This window comes from Danio rerio, chromosome 10 (genome assembly GCF_049306965.1).
Source record: "Danio rerio strain Tuebingen ecotype United States chromosome 10, GRCz12tu, whole genome shotgun sequence".
Taxonomy (NCBI): Eukaryota; Metazoa; Chordata; class Actinopteri; order Cypriniformes; family Danionidae; genus Danio; species Danio rerio.
In genome coordinates, this window is record NC_133185.1 from 3,630,465 (window position 1) to 3,651,159 (window position 20,695).

The window sequence follows — 20,695 nt, forward strand, 5'->3', positions numbered from 1 at the left end:
TTGATATGCTTCTGTGAATGTTTTAACTGGAAGTTCTTTCCTTTTTTTTTCTTTTGGGATCAGTGAGGGTTGGGTTTGTTTGGTTGATGGGTTGGGCAGAGTTCATTATAGTGATATTGAACTTGAGAAATTCTGTCAGTACTGTTATTTTGACTTTTTTTGAATACGATTTCTTTTCCCTTCACTGAACAAGGCGAGACCATACGGTCTTGTCTCATTGCTACCTCTTAATTAAGAACAATACATTCATTTGGAACTATGGAGGTCTCTGAATATAGATGTATAAAGTTTTGCCGAGGCTTTCAAGTAGTTGTAAACCAGCCCATCAACAAAGCTTTTACGTTTTAAAAGCATTAATGTAGAAAATAGCTTCTTTGGGCGCATGTATTTAAGGTATTGAGAGTTTTATGTCAGAGAAATCCAAAGAGAAATTTAATATTTGGGAGAATGGCTTACCAACAAATGTTTCCTGTAGAATATCCCTACCAAAGGTTTTAGATTACATTGGAGGAGGTAAGGATTTTGTCTTTTTAGTTCTTGACAAAGAGCAATGTAGTGGGATGTTAGCTTATACTTGACATTTTACTAAAAACCAATGAACTTCTGGTGGTTGGTGGGCCGCTGGCTTTCCATGTTTTTATTTAACGTTTACAGTAGTTTCTCAAGAGTATCTTTTGGTTTCTTGCTTTGTCTGATAAGAGAACCTCAGAAGGACTAATTTGTATTAGTTCAGACAACCGTAGAAAACCATGAGAGAGCATAGCGAGTGTTGTAGGTTTTTGTGTTACACATCGACCATGCTTCGAAAGCTTACTGAATGAGGAGGAATTGATGCACTGGATTGCTTATTTAGCCATCATACCCCAATACAAACCTTGACGCCATGTTACATGGCATCGCATAAAAACCATTATCATTTGTTCTTTCGAGGTATAGAATCCGAGGTTATTCAAAATGCTGGTAATTGTGTCGGGTGAATGTTACATGGTCAGTGTTGGATAAACACTGATTGATGTATTTATAGTTCAGTGCTGAATTCTTTGCTGCCATTTTCATTTCATAACTCAGTTACAGATTATTTCGCCAGTGTATCACATTCCGTTGTGATTCTTAGCCTTCTTAATGTTAAAGTCTTAATGGCATTCCTTTTTTTTTGAGAGATATATTTGTTTCTGGTTCTTTCTCCCAAGTCTTGTGTTTGGGCTTGTTAATGACAAACTTTGGGGTGCAGCTATAGTCCTGTTAATGGAACAATGTTTACAGCCGTCTTTTTCCTGGAATCCTTTTGGTCTTTAGTTTGTCAAGTAGTCTCCGATAGGTATCCAAAGTCAGTACGCTGAAGACTCGATATTCATATCAGTGCATCATCACCACCAAAGCTTATCCAAATACCCAGTTACAGTAAAATCCAGCCGAATGCAAGACAGTCACCAAATATTTTCTAGCTTGAATATCTTCGGATGTTTTTGTTACAGTACAAGTGTGCTCTGGCGTTGATACACACCTCAACTCAGGGAGACTTTTAATAGAGTAGTTTTGTTGTCGATAGGATTCCAGGAAAAAGCCGCCACCAAATATCGTGCTATTTTACGAATACCATCAAACAAGCTGTGTCTTGGGTGGTGCGAGGCTCTTGTCGATTCCAGCATTCGAGACTATAGCTGAGAGAACTCGGAGAGCAGAAAAAAAAAAAGGATGACAAAAAGTTTCAAACTGTGACAATAATGTTTCTACTTCAAAACTTCAGGGATAGTTCTGTGTATTTTATAAACGCAGGGCTTTCGACTACATTTGTAAGACTGTGTCAATACTGTGTCAATTTCTGTATTTTATTGATGAAAAGCAAAACACTAGTTTCCTACGAAATAGATTTTACGAGTGTGTTCCCATTTCAAAACGCCTTCAAAAAGAGAAAAAGACACCAATAAGCCAGAGATGTACGTGGAAGAGTTTTACTTAAGTTCCAGAGTGTTTTTGAACAAAAAAAAAAAAAAAACGAAAAACGAAAAAAAAAAAGCGTTCTAGTAAGTGAAAATGTATAAACGAATACGATAAAAGCTCATACCCAAAATTTCAGACTATTTTCTAAACCAAAGCACATTTTGAATGATTGATTGATTGATTGACATTTTAAAGATACTTGTGTATAATATCTCATTGTTTACATAAACTCTTTACAGTCATAGACCTCAGGTGAGGGGAGGCCAGTTTGAACCTGCTTCTGCGTAGGTCACCATCATTCAACTCGAGCGATACCAATTGTAACTGTGTCTTACCCCGTGAACGTAGCTGCATGCTTTTGATTTTTGGGTGGGCTGCTGCATTTATCGATTGTGAATGGCCCTTTAAGATGTGCCGAGACATCCCTTATTAATCGTCACTGTCATCATTCTTTTTACGAATCTGCTGCTTTATCGTTTTCATTTTTTTTGTTTTGTTATAATGTTGTTTTTGTTTTAATATATGTAAATACGCATGAATAAAACTACATACACATTTACCTCAAAGTAACTATTTAGGATGTGCTGCATATAAATATATATATATATATAAATGTATAAATATAAATATATTTTATTTTTTAATTTGAGTCATCTCTCTCGATATTATTTCTAGAATGTAGTCTTATCGTTTTTGTATGTATTCTGAGCTGCCTGGGTTTGTTTTGTTTGGTTTTTATTCACGAAAGAAGCAACTTAAAAACCGACTGGCCTCTCCTCCATCTACATTGGTGCAAACACTTACTGACAGTGTTCACTTTTTTTATCAAATGTCTATTGTCAGTGATGAATGTATTTATTTGTTTTGATCTTTGACTTTGGGTGAGACGACGTGTCTTCAGGGTCTGAGTTTGTTCTGTTATATAGTACGTTGAGAGGTAAATAAAGGCATAGTTCATTTTTTTTTCAAAACCTGTGAAGACGTAGACATGAGGAATGTATTTCTCCATGAAGTGTCCATCATTAAGGATGTATCCACCATCACTTTTTTTTTTTTGTAACTCTTATCTCACTCAAAGCATGCATGTGCTCCGGATCATGTGTTTTCTGTCGTGGACACTCGAAGGCTGTTTTGTCAATTGTAAACGTTCTCTGTCTGTGCGCCTCTGATGCAGGAAGGGACCCTTTAGAATTGTGTCAAAGGCATTCAAGGTTGCGTTTTCTGTACTGAAAGCCGCCGTGTTGCCGCTCGCCGTGATTCAAGGCTGTCTGTTGATTTCCGTTTTTACATTATTCACAACAGAGCCAAAGGAGCCCCGCGTTTTCAGTCACAAATCTCATTACTGTAAGGTCACGCATATCTTTTTAAGCTTTATAATATGCACTTTCTAAGTTCTCACTGAGGTCCTTTTCTCAAGGCAAGCTCTAGGTGACCGCGTCTTGCAAAGTTCAGAGTTTGTAAGTGAACGCAAAGATTAACACACTCGTTTGCTGCTGCTAATGTGTAGTCTTCGTCCGATTCCACATATCCCAGATAGTATTATATGTTGAACGTTGTCGATTCATAACTGGTGAGTGTTAGCCGTTTGCAGGGACCTTGAGTTACCAAACCAACATAAACTTAACTAAACCAAAGCCAGATTTACAAGCACGTGCATAGCAGGTGGGCATGTTTCCAGATGTTTTCACTTAAACGCCATATCACTTTTTAAATGCTCCACTAGCCTGTCCGCCCCACCCTTCATGAGCATTCCAATATATGCTGATCGATATTTATGTTCAGTTTTGAGAGAGACATCGTCACTGCTGGAAGAGTTCGCTTGGCACACTTGTTAGTGAAGACAAGTTGCCCTTGATGTTTATTAGCTTGAGTTGAAGTTTGTGTGTGTGTGTGTGTGTGTGTGTGTGTGTGTGTGTGTGTGTGTGTGTGTGTGTTTTGGTCAGCCTTGAACATGGCGCGCGCAGACAACACGGCGGTTTCGCGTTCCTCAGAGAGCTTGTATTCAGGTCAGAGCTACATGCCGCATGCAGCTCGAATTCTGTCTCATGTGAATAAAACAGTGTACAGAGCTCATCTCACGTCTTAATGTACAGCTACGAGAAGTCATTTTAGAATCTTTTCATTAAAATCTTGATCAAAAAAAAGCACTGGCTTCTCTTGATTTATTTTTGGTCTGTTTGGTTTTATAATTTGCTATAGAAACTAATGTAGAAGTATTACACAAACTATTGTTGTTATTATTAGCGACAACAGTGGCTGTCATGTGAACTGCAGCCAGCGACGCATCTACATGCAATTTTTTTTTTCTGATTTTATAACGTGCGGTAGAAATTAATTTAGAAGTTCTCAAACTATTATTAGTGGGGTTTGCTTTACGACAAATCCACTATTGTTTTTATTATTATTACTATTATTATTATTAGTGACACCGGTGGCTGTTATGTGAACTGCAGCCATCAACATATTTACATGCAAAATACATTTTTTTGGTCTGTTTGGTTTTATAACTTGCTGTGGAAACTAATGTAGAAGTTCTCAAACAATTTTCATAATAATAATAATAATTATTATTATCATTATTATTATTAACGACACCAGTGGGCTGTTTTGAACTGCACCAACTTATTAACATGCAAAACGAAAAAAAATTTGTCTTTAGTTTTTTAACCATGTAAACTAATGTAGAAGTTCATAAAGTTGTTTTTGTTGTTGTTGTTATTATAATTATTTTTCTATTATTATTAACGACACCGGTGACTGATGTGAACAGCAGCCACCAACTAATTTACATGCTAAACGAATAACTTTCTATGAAAACTTTTGTAGAAGTTCACAAAATATTGTTATTATTATTATTATTAGCGACACCAGTGGCTGTTATGTGAACTGCAGCCACCAACTTAACATGCAAAACGATTTAGTTTTTGTCTGTTTGGTTTTATAACTTGCTATGCAAACTAATGTAGAAGTTCATAAATAATAATAATATTAATAATATTAACAACACCGGTGGCTGTTGTGAATTGCAGCCAGCAACTAATTTACATGCAAAACAAATAGTGTGCTATGAAACCTAATGTAGAAGTTCATAAACTATTATTATTAGCGACAACCGGTGGCTGTTATGTGAAGTGCAGCCACCAACTAATTTACATGCGAAACGAATTTGTTTTTGACTGTTTGGTTTTATAACTTGCTATGGAAACTAATGTAAAAGTACTACACAAACTTGTTATTAGCGACGCTGGTGGCTGCAGTTAACATAGCAGCCACCAGTGTCGCTAATAACAATATTTTAACTTATTTACAAGGAAAACAAAATTGCTATAACTTGCTATGGAAACTAATATAGAAGTTCACAAACTATTATTATTAGCGACACTGGTGGCGGTTATGTGAACTGCAGCCACCAACTTATTTACATGCAAAACTACACAACCTTTTATTATTATTATTATTATTGTTTTTATTGTTGTGATTATTATTATTATTATTATTATCAGCGACACCAGTGGCTGTTATGTGAACTGCAGCCACCAACTTATTACCATGCAAAACGAATTTGTTTTTGTCTGTTTGATTTTATAACTTGCTATGTAAATCACAACATTCCAAGGTATGTTATTCTGTGATAACAACCGCTATAGTTAATAACAAAGATACACAATAGCATCAGAGTACTTCAAATCATAGACCATCAGTGAATGCGTTCACATCCTACGAGACTACGTACTAGAATACGTTGACATATTACGTGGTACTAAAATACCTTGGAATGTTGTGGCTGACCAATCAGAATCAAGTATTCCAGGCCCCCTTGTAATAAGAATATATAAAGATCTGCTGCAGTCTTTCGCTCAAGAAATACCAATGCTATCTAACACCAAAGCTAGCAATTCATAACATTTTGATTTAGTAGCTAATCCTTATTAATTTACGATCTCATTTATACAATTTAGTGTAATTTGCATATTCCCTAATGACAGTTGGGTTTAGGGATCAACCGTGATCTGTTACACACCTATAGGAGAGTATAGAAGGTAAGTGGTTTGCCAACAATGTAATATGGGCTGAATTTAAACAAACTAATTTAATTTAGTCATGTTCAACTTCATTTGTTTAAATTCAGCTCATTTAAATGATTTTCCGTTACATCCAGGAGTGCCCCCTGGTTCAGTACTCGGTGAACTTGAGTTTCTCCATCTTCCAGAGCACAATGCAGCAGGACGTGTTGCGTTGGTGAGCCTGAGGGTCACCGATGATTAATGACGAGAGGGCGAGGGAGATTTTGGGCCCTCCACCCCCACCCGGGCTCCGTGGCACAAGGGGTCCGTCTGCCATCTGGGAGCCCCTCTCCAAGCTTTACCAATCAGAGTCGCCGCTCGCTCCTTCACCAGCGCTTTTCTTTGCTCTCTGCTCGGCATTCTCGGGGCCATTTAGACCGGCCCTCCTTTTGTTCCCCCTCCAGGCTTGCCAGTGTATGTCAAGAGGCCAGCGTGCACCTCCCTACCCCAAGGGAAAAGAGGGTTGGCATTTTTATGGTCCTTGTGTGCCTGATTCTACGGGGCCATTAAGCCCCGCCTCAAGTGGTGTCACATGCCAAATGACCCTGAATGGGGTCAGTTTCAGGCACAATGAGTTGTATGTTGATGCCGCCTCCCCCCGCTCGGCCCGTCTGCTAAGTATAGATTAACTATAGACACATCTGCGAGGAGGCAAAATCACATGCAGATCTTGCAGGAAGCCCTTAGACGCATGAAAGGCCTTTCAGCATCTAATGCCCATGGTCGTGGCATCTGCTGCATCATGCTAATTTGTAATGCAAAAATTGCTTCTGGTTAAGACGAGCAGGAATATTAGTGTTCACGTTTGAGTTAAAGGAACAGAATATATGCCCATTTTATAAGTTTTATTGCTTTTTAAATGCATTCAGCTGATCTTCGGGTCTGGCGGGAGCACTTTTAACTTCCACTTCACAATCATATCTGATACAATCTTATCAGATTAGACCATTAGCTACTCGCTCATAAAAGAGTTTTGGTAGTTTTCCTATTAAAAGCTAGACTCTATGGTAGCAGAACAAAGTTTCCTTGATTATTGTACTGGTATATGAGTGTAATTCCTTGCCACACTAAACTATAAAATTGCTATTTTTAATTTTTCCACCCATTTTAGTAGACGATGGAACAGTCAAGTTTTAAACAGGACAATTATCAAAATGTTTTTTGAATGAGATGCTAATGGTCTAATCAGATTCAATGGTTTATGCTAAGCTAAGCTATAAACGCTCCCGCTAGATGAGTCGAGCTTTAAAAGGGAAATTTTTTCATTCATTAATTTTCTTTTCGGCTTAGTCCCTTTATTAATGTGAGGTCGCCACAGAGGCATGAACTGCCAACTTATCCAGCATATATATATTACACTGCGGATACCCTTCCAGCTGCAACCCAACACGGGGAAACACCCATACACACTCTTACACATACACTACGACCAATTTCATTCATTTATTTTCTTTCCTGCTTAGTCACTTTATTAATCCGGGGTCGGCACAGCGGAATGAACCGCCAACTTATCCAGCTCGTTTTTACACAGCGGATGCCCATCTGTGGGAAACATCCACATGCACTCATTCACACTCATACACTACGGACAATTTAGCCTACCCAATTCACCCTCTCCACATTTCTTTGGACTGTAGGGGAAACCGGAGCACCTGGAGGAAACCCACACGAACGCAGGGAGAACATGCAAACTCCACACAGAAATGCCAACTGAGGGGCAACTGGGGGCTCCAATCAATGACCTTCTTGCTGTGAGGTGATTGTGCTACCTACTGTGCCACCCTGACACCCATAAAAAATTTATTTACATTTTTGAACGAGATGCTAATGGTCTAATCAGATTCAATGATTTATGCTAAGCTAAGCTATAAATGCTCCTGCCAGACAAGACAAGCGTTAAATTGGAAAATTCTTTTTTTTTTTTTTTTTTTACATTTTTTAACGAGATGCTAACGGACTAATAAGATTCAATGATTGATGCTAAGCTAAGCTATAAGAACTCCTGCCAGACGAGTCGAGCTTTAAACTGAAAAATTATTTAAAATTTAAAAAAAATTAAAAAAAATTTTTGAGCAAGATGCTAAGGGTCTAATTCGATTCAATGATTTATGCTAAGCTAAGCTATAAAGGCTCTTGTCAAATAAGTCAATCTTTAAACAGGAAAATTATATTAAAACTTTTATTGACATTTTTGGAATGAGATGCTAATGGTCTAACCAAATTCAATGATTAATGCTAAGCTATAAGTGCTCCAGCCAGATGAGTCAAGCTTTAAGTAGGATAATTATTAAAACTTATTGGGTGGTATGGTGGCTCAGTGGTTAGCACTGTGGCCTCATGGCAAGAAGGTTGCTGGTTCGAGCCTCGCCTGGGCCAGTTGGCATTTCTGAGTTTGCATGTTCTCCCCGTGTTGGCGTAGGTTTCCTCAGGGTGCTCTGGTTTCCCAGAATTGGGTAAACAAAATTGTCCGTAATGTATGTATGCGTGAATGAGAGTGTATGGGTTTTTCCCTGTGACGGGTTGCAGCTGGAAGGGCATCTGCTGCATAAAACATGTGCTGGACAAGTTGACAGTTCATTTTAATCCTTTTAATCACTGTATTTGTTTTTATTAAGGACAGATAATGTATTTTTCCTCTAGAATATGCCTTCTCTGTTTATTTACATATTTAAATGAGAATCTAATCGTCAGAGGACTGAAATTGAGAACCACTGGTCTAATCAAGCTTTAAATAGGAAAGTTGTCCAAACCTTATTTTGTTTTAAACAAGATGCTACTGGTCTAATCAGATTCAATGATTTATGCTAAGCTAAGCTAAAAGTGCTCCCACCATGCGCTGAGATCAGCTAAATGGATTAAAAAATGGTAAAACTCCTGTGTTTAACTCCAGGTTACTTGTAAAATAAGCCTATTCCTCCCAAAAAAGGATTAGAATTGTAAAATAAGCATATCCCCCCCAAAAAAGACCTGAATTGAAAACCACTGGTCTAATCAGATTCAACTATTTATGCTACGTTAAATGTGCTCCTGCCAGATGAGTCAAGCTTTAAATAGGAAAATTATCCAAACCTTTTTTTTTTTTTTTTTAAACAAGATGCTACTGGTCTAATCCAATTCAATGACTTATGCTAAGCTAAGCTAACAGTTCTCCACCATGCACTGAGATCAGCTAAATAGATTAAAAAATGGTAAAACTCCTGTGTTTAACTCCAGGTTACTTGTAAAATAAGCATATTCCTCCCAAAAAAGGATTAGAATTGTAAAATAAGCATATCCCCCCCAAAAAAGACCTGAATTGAAAACCACTGGTCTAATCAGATTCAACTATTTATGCTAGGTTAAATGTGCTCCTGCCAGATGAGTCAAGCTTTAAATAGGAAAATTATCCAAACCTTTTTTTTTTTTTTTTTTTTTTTAACAAGATGCTACTGGTCTAATCCAATTCAATGACTTATGCTAAGCTAAGCTAACAGTTCTCCACCATGCACTGAGATCAGCTAAATATAGATTAAAAAATGGTAAAACTCCTGTGTTTAACTCCAGATTACTTTTAAAATATGCATATTCCCCCCAAAAGAGGTGTGTTTCTTTAAGTGATTTGATTAAAATCCTCCGACTGTCACTTTATATGGCATATCTAAAGATTTGGGCCTGTATGAAATTGCATAGCAATAGCATAACAGCAGACCGGTTACTATTCAAAACCCTAGCAGTCACAAAGCATGAGGCAAAATCAATTAAGAGACCGTAGCAATACGTTAAAAGCCATTCAGAAAAATGTTGTGATGCCTTAAACACCTTAGCAACCACATAACAACATGCTCTTGCATTGACAGCATGCCAATAAACAACTGGAGGGGGATTCTGTAATTGCAGGGACATTTGGTATCCAAAGCCATCATTTTTTCACCTTTTTTTTTAAGACATGGTTGGATTTTTTGATTATTTATAAAATGTGTCACTTATTTTTTTACATCGCAAGATGTTACATGCAATAACAATACAATATTGTTCTATAAAATGTGTATTAAATTGCCAAAAATCACGTTTGAATTACTGTATTTTATTCCATCATTTAATCAAAATTTATTTTTATTTTCTTTTGGCGATATTACATTTATTTTGTATTTATAAAAGCTCTAAATGATCATATTCCTAATTCTACAACATTAAAGTGTTTTAAAAATAACTTCTCTAACAAAAATGTGTCTGTAAATCTTAAATTAAAAGCATGAATTAGAAATAGTGTTAATAATAGCACTGACAGTCACGTATGTGTAAGAAAAAGAGAGCTTGTGTATCTCTGTGTGTGTGTCCACAGATGACATGTCATCTTGTTGTCCCTTATTTATCAGGGATCGCCACAGTGGAATGAACCGCCAATTTATCCAGCATATGTTTTACACAGCGGATGCCTTCTAGCGACAACCCATTACTCAAATTAGTCAACTACATGCACAATGTATATCGTTAATGATATGTTGCAGCGAGGACGTAAACATAGATGTAAACAATGGTAAATGCTGTTTGGCACCGCTAATAATTTAGCTACAAATTGGATTTATCCATCAAACCGCTGTAAACACACATAATCTTCAGCAGTCTCCTGAATTTCAGACTCATCTCCTGCTACCCTCCCATTTTGTTACTTCTCCTGGAAAACTCCCGTAATTTCAACCCCCACAACCACCCCACCCCGGTCTTCAGCTCTTTGGTACAGTCTATAACACAGCCGGACCACTGACTTTAGTATAGAATCCAATTGCTGCGGCTGCCCAAAACCCAAAAACAGTTACTTAGCCGTGTTATTCCAACGCAATCTCACGGCAATTCGTAACTTTTTGATGTAGTGGCTAATTCGTATGAATTTGTACGATCTAATTCGTACAATTTAGTACGATTTGCTCATCACCCAATGACAGCCTTTTTAAAATTGTAAATTTTTATACAATTAAACTCGTACAAATTCGTACGAATTAGCCACTAAACTGGCAAAACGTAAAATACTTACGTTTCCTCGTGAGATCCGGCTGGTTATTCAGACACCTCACCCCTGACACCCAGACATCCCCCACCCATCCGCGGTCTGCCAGATTTTCAAAGACAAATGTTGGCAGGTATGCAAAATATGCGAATGCGTGCTGTTAGAGGCATGACGCTTTTCCTGGTGACGTGGAGCCGATGTTAGCTGACCAATCAGAGCCTCTTGAGGGCTGCATTTCGGAGGAACTAGGAAATATAACAGTCGTTTTTATGTTAGCTAAGTAGCTGTATATAATCAAAGTAAGATATATGAACAAATAAAGTGATTTTCTACAAATGACGCAGGAAAACACATTGCTTTGCATCTTATAAACACAAAATAGCCTTAAAAGTACACTCTGGACCACCCCTTTAAGGTAAGTGGTCGTAAACACTTTATATTGAGCTGTATTTAAGTTGAACATAACTAAGTTGAATTTGTTTACATCAGCTCATATAAATAGTTTGCGACCACTTACCTTAAAATAATTGAGTAAATCCAACAAACCTTTTTTCATCTCCCAGTGAAATTTTCCACACTGTTCATTTATGCCATGCGAAGTTTTCAAATGTTTTGTGGAAACACCTTGGGCTGAGGCGTTTGGGTTGGAGCTGGCGGTTTGCATAAGAAGTGCTGCGCCAGGTGTCTGTGTGGCCCCGCGGTACAGCAGCTGCCCCTCCAACCCTGGATTAATGCGGAGCGAGGAGGGGCCAATACATGCGAGCATTGAGCCTATTCTTCTGCTGATTTCTTTCATTTCTTTCTTTCACTCGGGCTGAATGTAATGGCACAGACTGCCAGGCTGACAGTGCAACGGCCCCCCAAAAAAAGAAACGACCCTACAGGTGGTGGGCACTGCGAGAGTTTAGCATATTGATCCTTTCACGGGGAATAGTGCATCGAGAGAAAGACCGGACCTCCACCCCGTCCCCCTGCTCTCTATTTACACTGTGCCATGGCGCTATACAAAACAGGCTTTAGGGGCAACACATAATGGGCTCCTTTGCCTGAGCCTGAAGGGCCACAAAAGGACAGAGAGAAGAAAAAAGGTTTAATGTGAAATTCTGATGCCTTTTTTTCCTCTCTTTTTTTTTCTTTATCACATGATGATGCTGGACTGGATAATTCAAAGGTACAGCTGATTTTTGAAAGATGCACGAAGCTGAAATCTGTGCCAGGGCCTGTTTTTTGTGTTTTCCGATGTGAATTTGCAGATCTACACATATATAAAGTAGTCAACATCATTTCAAGTGGATCAAAAACATTTAAGAAAATTGCCTAAAACTATTGAACACTCATTCTTGTCTTAAGACCATTTTGAAAAACTTTTTTAACCCACTTCAAATGCTGACTACTATACATACACACACACACACTCACTCACTCTCATTGGCCACTTTATTAGGTATAGCTTACTGGTACCGGGTTGGACCCCCTTATTCCTTCGGAACTGCCTTAATCCTTTGTGGCATGGATTCAACAAGGTACTGGAAATATTCCTCAGAGACTTTGATTCATATTGACATGATAGCATCACGCAGTTGCTGCAGATTTGTTGGCTGCACATCCATGATGCCAATCTCCCGTTCCACCACATCTCAAAGGTGCTCTATTGGATGCCAAGTTCAAAGTCACTTAAATCCCCTTTCTTCCCCATTCTGATGCTCGGTTTGAACTGCAGCAGATCGTCTTGACCATGTCTACATGCCTAAATGCACTGAGTTGCTGCCATGAGATTGGCTGATTAGAAATTTGCATTAACAAGCAGTTGGACAGGTGTACCTAATAAAGTGGCCGGTAAATGTATATATATATATATATATATATATATATATATATATACACACATATACATACACATTTTATTTTATTTATTTAGCCGGATATTGTCAAATAAAACTGAAATCAAAAACTTAAATACACTCTGTGAAAAAAAACTGAAGGACAAGAACACATCGTTTACTAACCCTAAAATGAAAACACTAAAACTAAAGTTAAAACGAAACGCTAAATACAAATATGTCTAAAACATTTATACAAGAGACATTTGAAAAATTACACAAAAAAAAAAAAAAAAACACAGCAGCATGGTGGCGCAGTGGGTGGCGCTCTCACCTCATAGCAAGAAAGTTGCTGGTTCGAGCCTTGGCTGGGTCAGTTGGCATTTCTGTGAGGAGTTGGCATGTTCTCCCCGTGTTGGTGTGGGTTTCCCCCACAAGTCCAAAGACATGCGGTACAGGAGAATTTGGTAAGCTAAAATGTCTGTAGTGTGTGTGTGTGTGTGTGTGAATGAAAGTGTATGGGTGTTTCCCAGTGATGGGTTGCAGCTTGCAGAGCACCCGCACAAAATTAAATTAAAATTAAAAGCACAAAACATTAAAAAAAAAAAAAAATTCAAGTTGGCGAGGCAGTGGCGCAGTGGGTAGTGCTGTCACCTCACAATAAGAAGGCCGCTGGTTCGAACCTCGGCTCAGTTGGCGTTTCTGTGTGGAGTTTGCATGTTCTCCCTGCCTTCGCGTGGGTTTCCTCCGGGTGCTCTGGTTTCCCCACAGTCCAAAGACATGCGGTAGAGGTGAATTGGGTAGGCTAAATTGTCCGTAGTGTATGAGTGTGTGTGTGAATGTGTGTATGGATGTTTCCCAGAGATTGGTTGCAGCTGGAAGGGCATCCGCTGCGTAAAAACTTGCTGGATAAGTTGGCGGTTCATTCCGCTGTGGCGACCCTGGATTAATAAAGGGACTAAGCTGACAAGAAAATGAATGAATGAATGTTCAAGTTCTTTCCTCCAATCACGAGACATCATTCTATTATGAAACGCCTACTTTTCATGGTCCAATCAAGAGCACTAAAAACAAACAGGGCATTTCACACATGGAAGCGGTCATGAACCCTGCTCATTCTAACCACAAGAAACAAGCCATCGCCATTAAAGACGCAAGACATTTCTTCTCATCCCGACAAAATGTGAATATCCAGGTCATGGTGAGTAAAGGTGAGAGCGGAGGGTGGGTGAAGGGCAGCTCATCCCAGTATTACTGTAGTATTATGAGCAGAGCTATTGCAGACCTCATTGTATCCCCTTAAGCATGTAAATGAGTGTGATGTTCATCAGAAACACACACACACACGCACACACACACGCTAAACTAACAGAAGATGACAGTGATGAATGTGCTGCTGCTGATGTCGGACCCTCGCTGAATCTGCATACATATGGCGGGGGTTCTGCCCATGTGACCCATTAATGTTAATCAAATGTGCTTGACAGTTCCTGATTAAAAATGTTGTACCTCGAGGCCAGACTTGAGCGGAGCAGGTACATTCACTGCATATTAAACACAGCAAGAGTCTACATAAACATCAAAAATATTCCATAACATGGTCGTGAACATGATAGATATGATTCAGAATCCTTATTGCCACTAGGGTTGGGTCAATATACGAGGCCATCGTCCATCGACAATGCTGTAGGGTCGGGTCAGAATTTAGCCTCAACAACATGAAAGCATGGATCAGTCCTGCCTTGTATCAATGGGTCAGGCTGCTGGTGGTGGTGTAATGGTGTAGGGAATATTTTCTTGGCACACTTTGGGCCCGATTAGTACCAGTTGAGTATCAAGTCAACGCCACAGCCTACCTGAGTATTGTTGCTGACCATGTCCATCTCGTTATGACCACACCCAGGGAGCAAAGAATTCTGGCCCAGATTTGGCATGAAGCTGGCACAGCAGGCATTCATCCAGAACTGGCATACAGCATGTGGGCCACACAGAGCCCGGGTTTGTCAGGGGTGGCACTGTCTTTAAGGTGGCACACAGTACTTGGGCCAGATATCAAATGTAGCATTTAGCCCAGATGCTAAAAATGGATAAGTGGGGCGTGTGCCCTGCTGAAAAATCCAGCTTAAACCAGCCTAGTTTCAGAGGGGTTTTGGCCATTTCCAGGCTGGTTTTAGTTGGTCTGGCTGGAAAATGACCAGCTAAAACCAGCTTGACCAGTCTGGTTTAAGCTGCACACAGCTGGTTTTGGCTGGGCTCCCATCCTGGCTAGGCTGGTCAAGCTGGTTTTAGGGAGAAATACGGGAAAATACCTTTACGGGATGATAGCCGGATAGAACAGTACAATACGGGACAATCCCGGGAAAAACAGGAGGGTTGACAGGTATGAGGATGGCAGAGAAGGTAATAAAGTCCTCCAAACAGCAACAATCCCTCGCTGAATCCTTCAAGCAAGCAAAAATTCCAAGCAAAAATTCCATCCCATTAAATAGGTACTGCCACAGTGACAAGGGTTTGTTTGGACCATCTTTGGTACTACATTGTACCATTTTGTCTGAGAGTGTTTGGGTTTCAGATGCAGTTTAGTGACCTCTCCACTAGGTCTGGATTACTTATTTTAAAGACATATATTTATATAAAATAGGGAATATTCAATATATATGCTATTTCTGAGTTTCAGGGCATTTTTAAAAAGTAGCAAGGCAACTTTATCAACATCACTGTAACTTCTCCTGGCCTTGGAATCAGAGTTTTAGAAGCGGCTGATGTTTCCATGCTGTTGGTTAAAGCTCCATCCATGTGCTTGGCACTTGAGGTGGATGTGCAAGTGTAAAGTATTCCTGGCACGTTGTCATGACGACCAGCTACACATTAAAGCCCATAATCTCTAAGCTCATTAAAAATTAGAGTAGCAGTTCTGCGGCCGCTCGGAGAATCCTCAAGGCATGATCTGCACTCCCCATTCTCACTTCACACACACACACACACACACACACACGGCCTTCATTTATTCTGCTTGATCACCTGTGAAGGTAAACACACTCAAAAAAGGACTTCTGCTGCTCGTTCAGACTACGTATTTAAAATGAGCCGAATCAACACAATTCTAGAGCTTTGACTTAATAGTTTTAAGTTCAAATCCACTTAAATTTGTTAAAACTAATAGGTTTACTTCATTTCTTCATGTGGTTTCAACACAAATCGATTGTTGATTTTTACAGCTTATTCTGCCCAGAAATTCTCGCAGAAGGAAGTAAACGTGTAGCTAATGCAAAATACAAAAACATACAAGAAGTAAAACCTAAAAGAAGTAAAAGCGGAAAGTCGTGACTTTATTATTAAGAGCGCTGGGTATTTATTATTGGCGGCACGGTGGCTCAGTGGTTAGCACTGTTGTCTCACAGTTAGAAGGTCGCTGGTTCCAGTCCCGGTTGGATCAGTTGGCATTTCTGTGTGGAGTTAGTTGGCATGTTCTCTCCATCTTGCCGTGGGGTTAAAACATATACTGGAATAGTTGGCGGTTCATTCCACTGTGACAACCCCTGATAAATAAAGGACTAAGCTGAAGGAAATTAATGGTATTGTTAGAGAATGGTTCGAGTCCCTGCCAGTGCCGGGACTCAAACCTGCAATCATCAAAACACAGGTTCGACACTCTAGCCGTTTAACTACGGCTACCTAGTGTTATCGTTACTACACCAACAAGAGATTAGTTGGCTTTACTTAAAAATAAAACACTGTACTGTAAAGACTGCCTTAAAATGGCAAAGCTATGTGCATAATTAATTAAGTCAAGTTTTAAAATGTCTATAAAAACCAGACATTAAATAATTCAGTTTTCCTAAATTTCAGATTTTCAATAATCAAATTAAGAAACTCAAATTCAAAAATTTTAATAGCATAAAATTATTTTTACAAATTTTTAATAACTTACAATTATTAATTCAGATGAACACAATTCAAATTCAGATTGTTTTTGCATATTATTAGCTCCATAAATATGCGCATGCGGTGAACATTTTACTATAAAAACTGGTGAGATGGCAACAATTTACGCCCTCGCACATAAGCCCCCAACTATATTTTGAGGTCACACAGATACAATTTTCGGCACATATGCAACCAAAACAGTGGCAATATCGAGCCTTGCAAATTTCAAATTCAAGCAGGCTAAAGCACTCTGTCCAAAATCCAAGCACTTTTCTAACCTTGAATACACTTTATTAAAAATCAAGCATTTTCCAGGATTTCCAGCTAACCCTAACCCTGAAAAAACTATCAACACATGGACATAAACAGACAGTACTGTGCAAGCGTTTTCTTTTTTTACCAAGATAACACACTTGTTTAAACTGCTTATTAAAAATGAGTTTTGTTTAGGGACAACTTAAAGTTTTAAGTTCAATCCACTTTCATTTGTACTAATTATTAATTTAATCAATTTGTTTTGGGAGATGAAGGAATTGTGTGGAACCCAGCATTTTCTACAGTTTACTTCTGCACAGTACTCCTATCTCTGTCTCTCTCTCTATAAATATGCACAATTGATGTCAAAATTTGTATTCTTTTTCAGATACTTCCTATTTCATGATTAATAAATTTTTTGCAAAAGTTTCTTGTTATATATACAGTTGAAGTCAGAATTATTAACCCCCCTTTGAATTTTTTTTAATCTTTTTTTAAATATTTCCCAAATGATGTTTAACAGAGCAAGGAAATGTTCACAGTATGTCTGATAATATTTTTTCTTCTGGAGAAAGTCTTATTTGTTTAATTTCTGCTAGAATAAAAGCAGTTTTTAATTTTTAACACCAATTTAAGGACAAAATTATTAGCCCCTTTAAGCTATTTTCTTCCCCGTTAAACAGAAATTGAGGAAAAAAATAAACAGTCTAATAATTCAGGGGGGCTAATAATTCTGACTTTTTTTTATTCGAGATCCACTGTTATACAATGACTTGCCTGATTAACCTAGTTAAGCCTTTAAATGTCACTTTATTCTGAATTCTAGTATCCTGAAAAATATCTAGTCAAATATTATTTACTGTCTTCATGACAAAGATCAATTAAATCAGTTATTAGAAATGAGTTATTAAAACTATTTTGTTTAGAAATCTTTGTTAAATAGAAGTTAAGGGGAAAATCTAAACTTAATTATAGTCGAATAATTATGCTATTAAAATTGATACATTTATCTCAATTACAATCAATTACATGTAATTAAATGTATTATAAAATGTATAAACGTATATAATATGATCAATTTTAATTATATTAGAATTAAAGTAAAACTAAAGTATAATTCAGACTTCATTTATTTTAATTTTATCTTTATTTTCATTTTTTTCAATTTTATTTATTAAATTTTTTATTTATTTATGTAATTTTTTGTAATTTTTTTATTTTATTTTCATTTTTATTATTATTAATATATTTTTTTATTCAACGCATTTCCTTTTCATAAAATTTTTATTATGTTAATTTGTCTCTTTTTCAAATTTATGTATGGTTAAAAAAAAAACAAAAAAACGAAAATATCTTTGTAATTAAATACCTTTAATGTACTGTACCTTTTGTCAAAAACACAAAAAATAATTTTTTTTTAATTCAGACCAACTGTATATTGAACCATTACTCTACAAACTTCTCAAAAATGCTAAAATAATAAGAGTAAACGCCTAGATAATCCTGCAGACAGTGTTCAGGTAATGCGGTGAGCATGAATCTCTGCGCCAAAGCTGCAATGAAACACATGCAGTGGAATACTCTTTATGCAACAGAGCCTGCAGGCGGATCACGGGCAGGAAAGAGGGAGGGAGGGAGGGGCTCGATTGCGCTTTCTGAAAATTGCCCTGTCGAGAATAAATGGGCATGTTTGAGGAGACGGGAGAAATCAGTGGCAACACCTTTTATTGCAGGCCAATCCTCCTCCTCCTCTTCTTCTTCCTCCCCCACCCAGCGCTGAGGGAGCCGTTGCCATGGAGATCCAGTATTCCGACTAATGTATGGATGTGGAAGTGGAATTCCAGGAGACGGTGAGGATCCTTCAGCCCTCAGATCTCTCTCTCTCTCTCTCTGTGAACTTAGAGAAACTAGCATGAGTATGAATGCTCTAAGATACTAGTGTTCAGCTTAAAGTGTGATTCAAGGGAGGTAAATTAGGGTAAGTTATTGTATAACGATGGTTTATTCTGTAGACAATCGAAAACAAGTATTAAGAGGGCTAATAATATTGACCGTTAATGCTTTTGCGTTTATAACAGGGTCTCCGCATGTCTCATCAAGTCAAATTTAAGACCAAAATCCAACAAAAAGTCCTCAGGGGTAGCTTAAATAATGTGTCGGTGCTCTTTGGGCAAAGAATTCATCAGAAAAAACAGCAAAAATCAGTCCAAGGCGCTTGAAAAAATATTAAAAAGCCTTTATTGACATGGCATTGACGCAGCAAGAAAGTCGCTGGTTCGAGTCTCAGTTGGGGTTTCTGTGTGGAGTTTGCATGTTCTCCCTTTGTTGGCATGGGTTTCCTCCGGGTGCTCCGGTTTCCCTAACAGTCCAAAGACATGTGGTACAGGTGAATTGGGTAGGCTAAACTGTCCGTAGTGTATGAGTGTGAATGAGAGTGTATGGGTGTTTCCCATTGATGGGTTGCAGTTGGAAGGGCATAAGCTGCGTGAAACATATGCTGGATAAGTTGGCGGTTCACTAAGCTGAAAATAAAATAAATATTTGTCTAAGAAAACACAGCTATGATGTAATATCATATCATGTAATATTACCTTCTGCATAAACAGATGACAATCAATAAAGTGTATTTCCTTCACTCCAGAACATTTGAACCGATTGATACGACACACTTCAGCCGTCTACATCTGTTTGCTGAAACATAAGTATTCAATTTTACAATCAACACAAAACATTTGCAAAAGATTCAATTAAACTTACCTTCAAATTAAAGAATGAACCTTCTGCCTCTTCGGGGTGGAGCTGAATCAATATTTAATCCGTATATCCAGCATTTTGCAGTTTGAACTGGTTTGAATAGATGGCTCATGCAGTCATTGCTCAGCAACACATAGTAACATAAAATAGTTTAAGCATAGTTTACATAAATCAGTCTCCTGTTTTCAAAATAAAAGTCCCAATGTGTATTGTAAGTGTTTAAAGCTAGGAATAAATTACCTCCGAAATGTATTCAAACGTTTTTTTTTTAAGAAAGACAAGGGGGATATGATGAGAGAGGAACCAAATTGTAGGAGGTTGAAAACAAGGACAACTTTAAATAATTTGTGTGTCTGTAAGTGATGTGAAGTTTTAATACAGTCTAGAACAGATTCTCAAACAATGTCAGGATACTAATCAATCTAAAAAGTTGTATAATTATATATTATTAAAGGAACGTAATGATGAAGGTGATTGAAAAAGGATAAAAGGAGAAGGACATCTTTATTAATGGCTATTTGCAGTACTATCCACAGTTTTTTTTTTCAATATTTTTTTTTGGGGGGGGGTTGGTTATGTTGTAAATGTAAATGTACAACCGGAATCAAACATATAATATGACAAAAATATGACTTATCTAAAAAGAAGAGGTAAGAAAAAGAAGAAATAAGTTGAAGTAATAGACGAGTGATGTATGTGGTAATGGGGTGGGAAAATAATAAGCTTGTGCTGCATCCCGCTCCATTTAGACCAGGAGTGGCCAACCCTGTTCCTGGATATCCACATTCCTGCAGATTTCAGTTGCAACCCATATCAAACACACCTGCCTGTAATTATCACGTGGAGTCCAGGTCCTCATTAATTGGTTCAGGTGTGTTTGATATGGGTAGCAACTGAAATCTGCAGGAAGGTGGATCTCCAGAAACAGGATTGGCCACCCCTGATTTAGA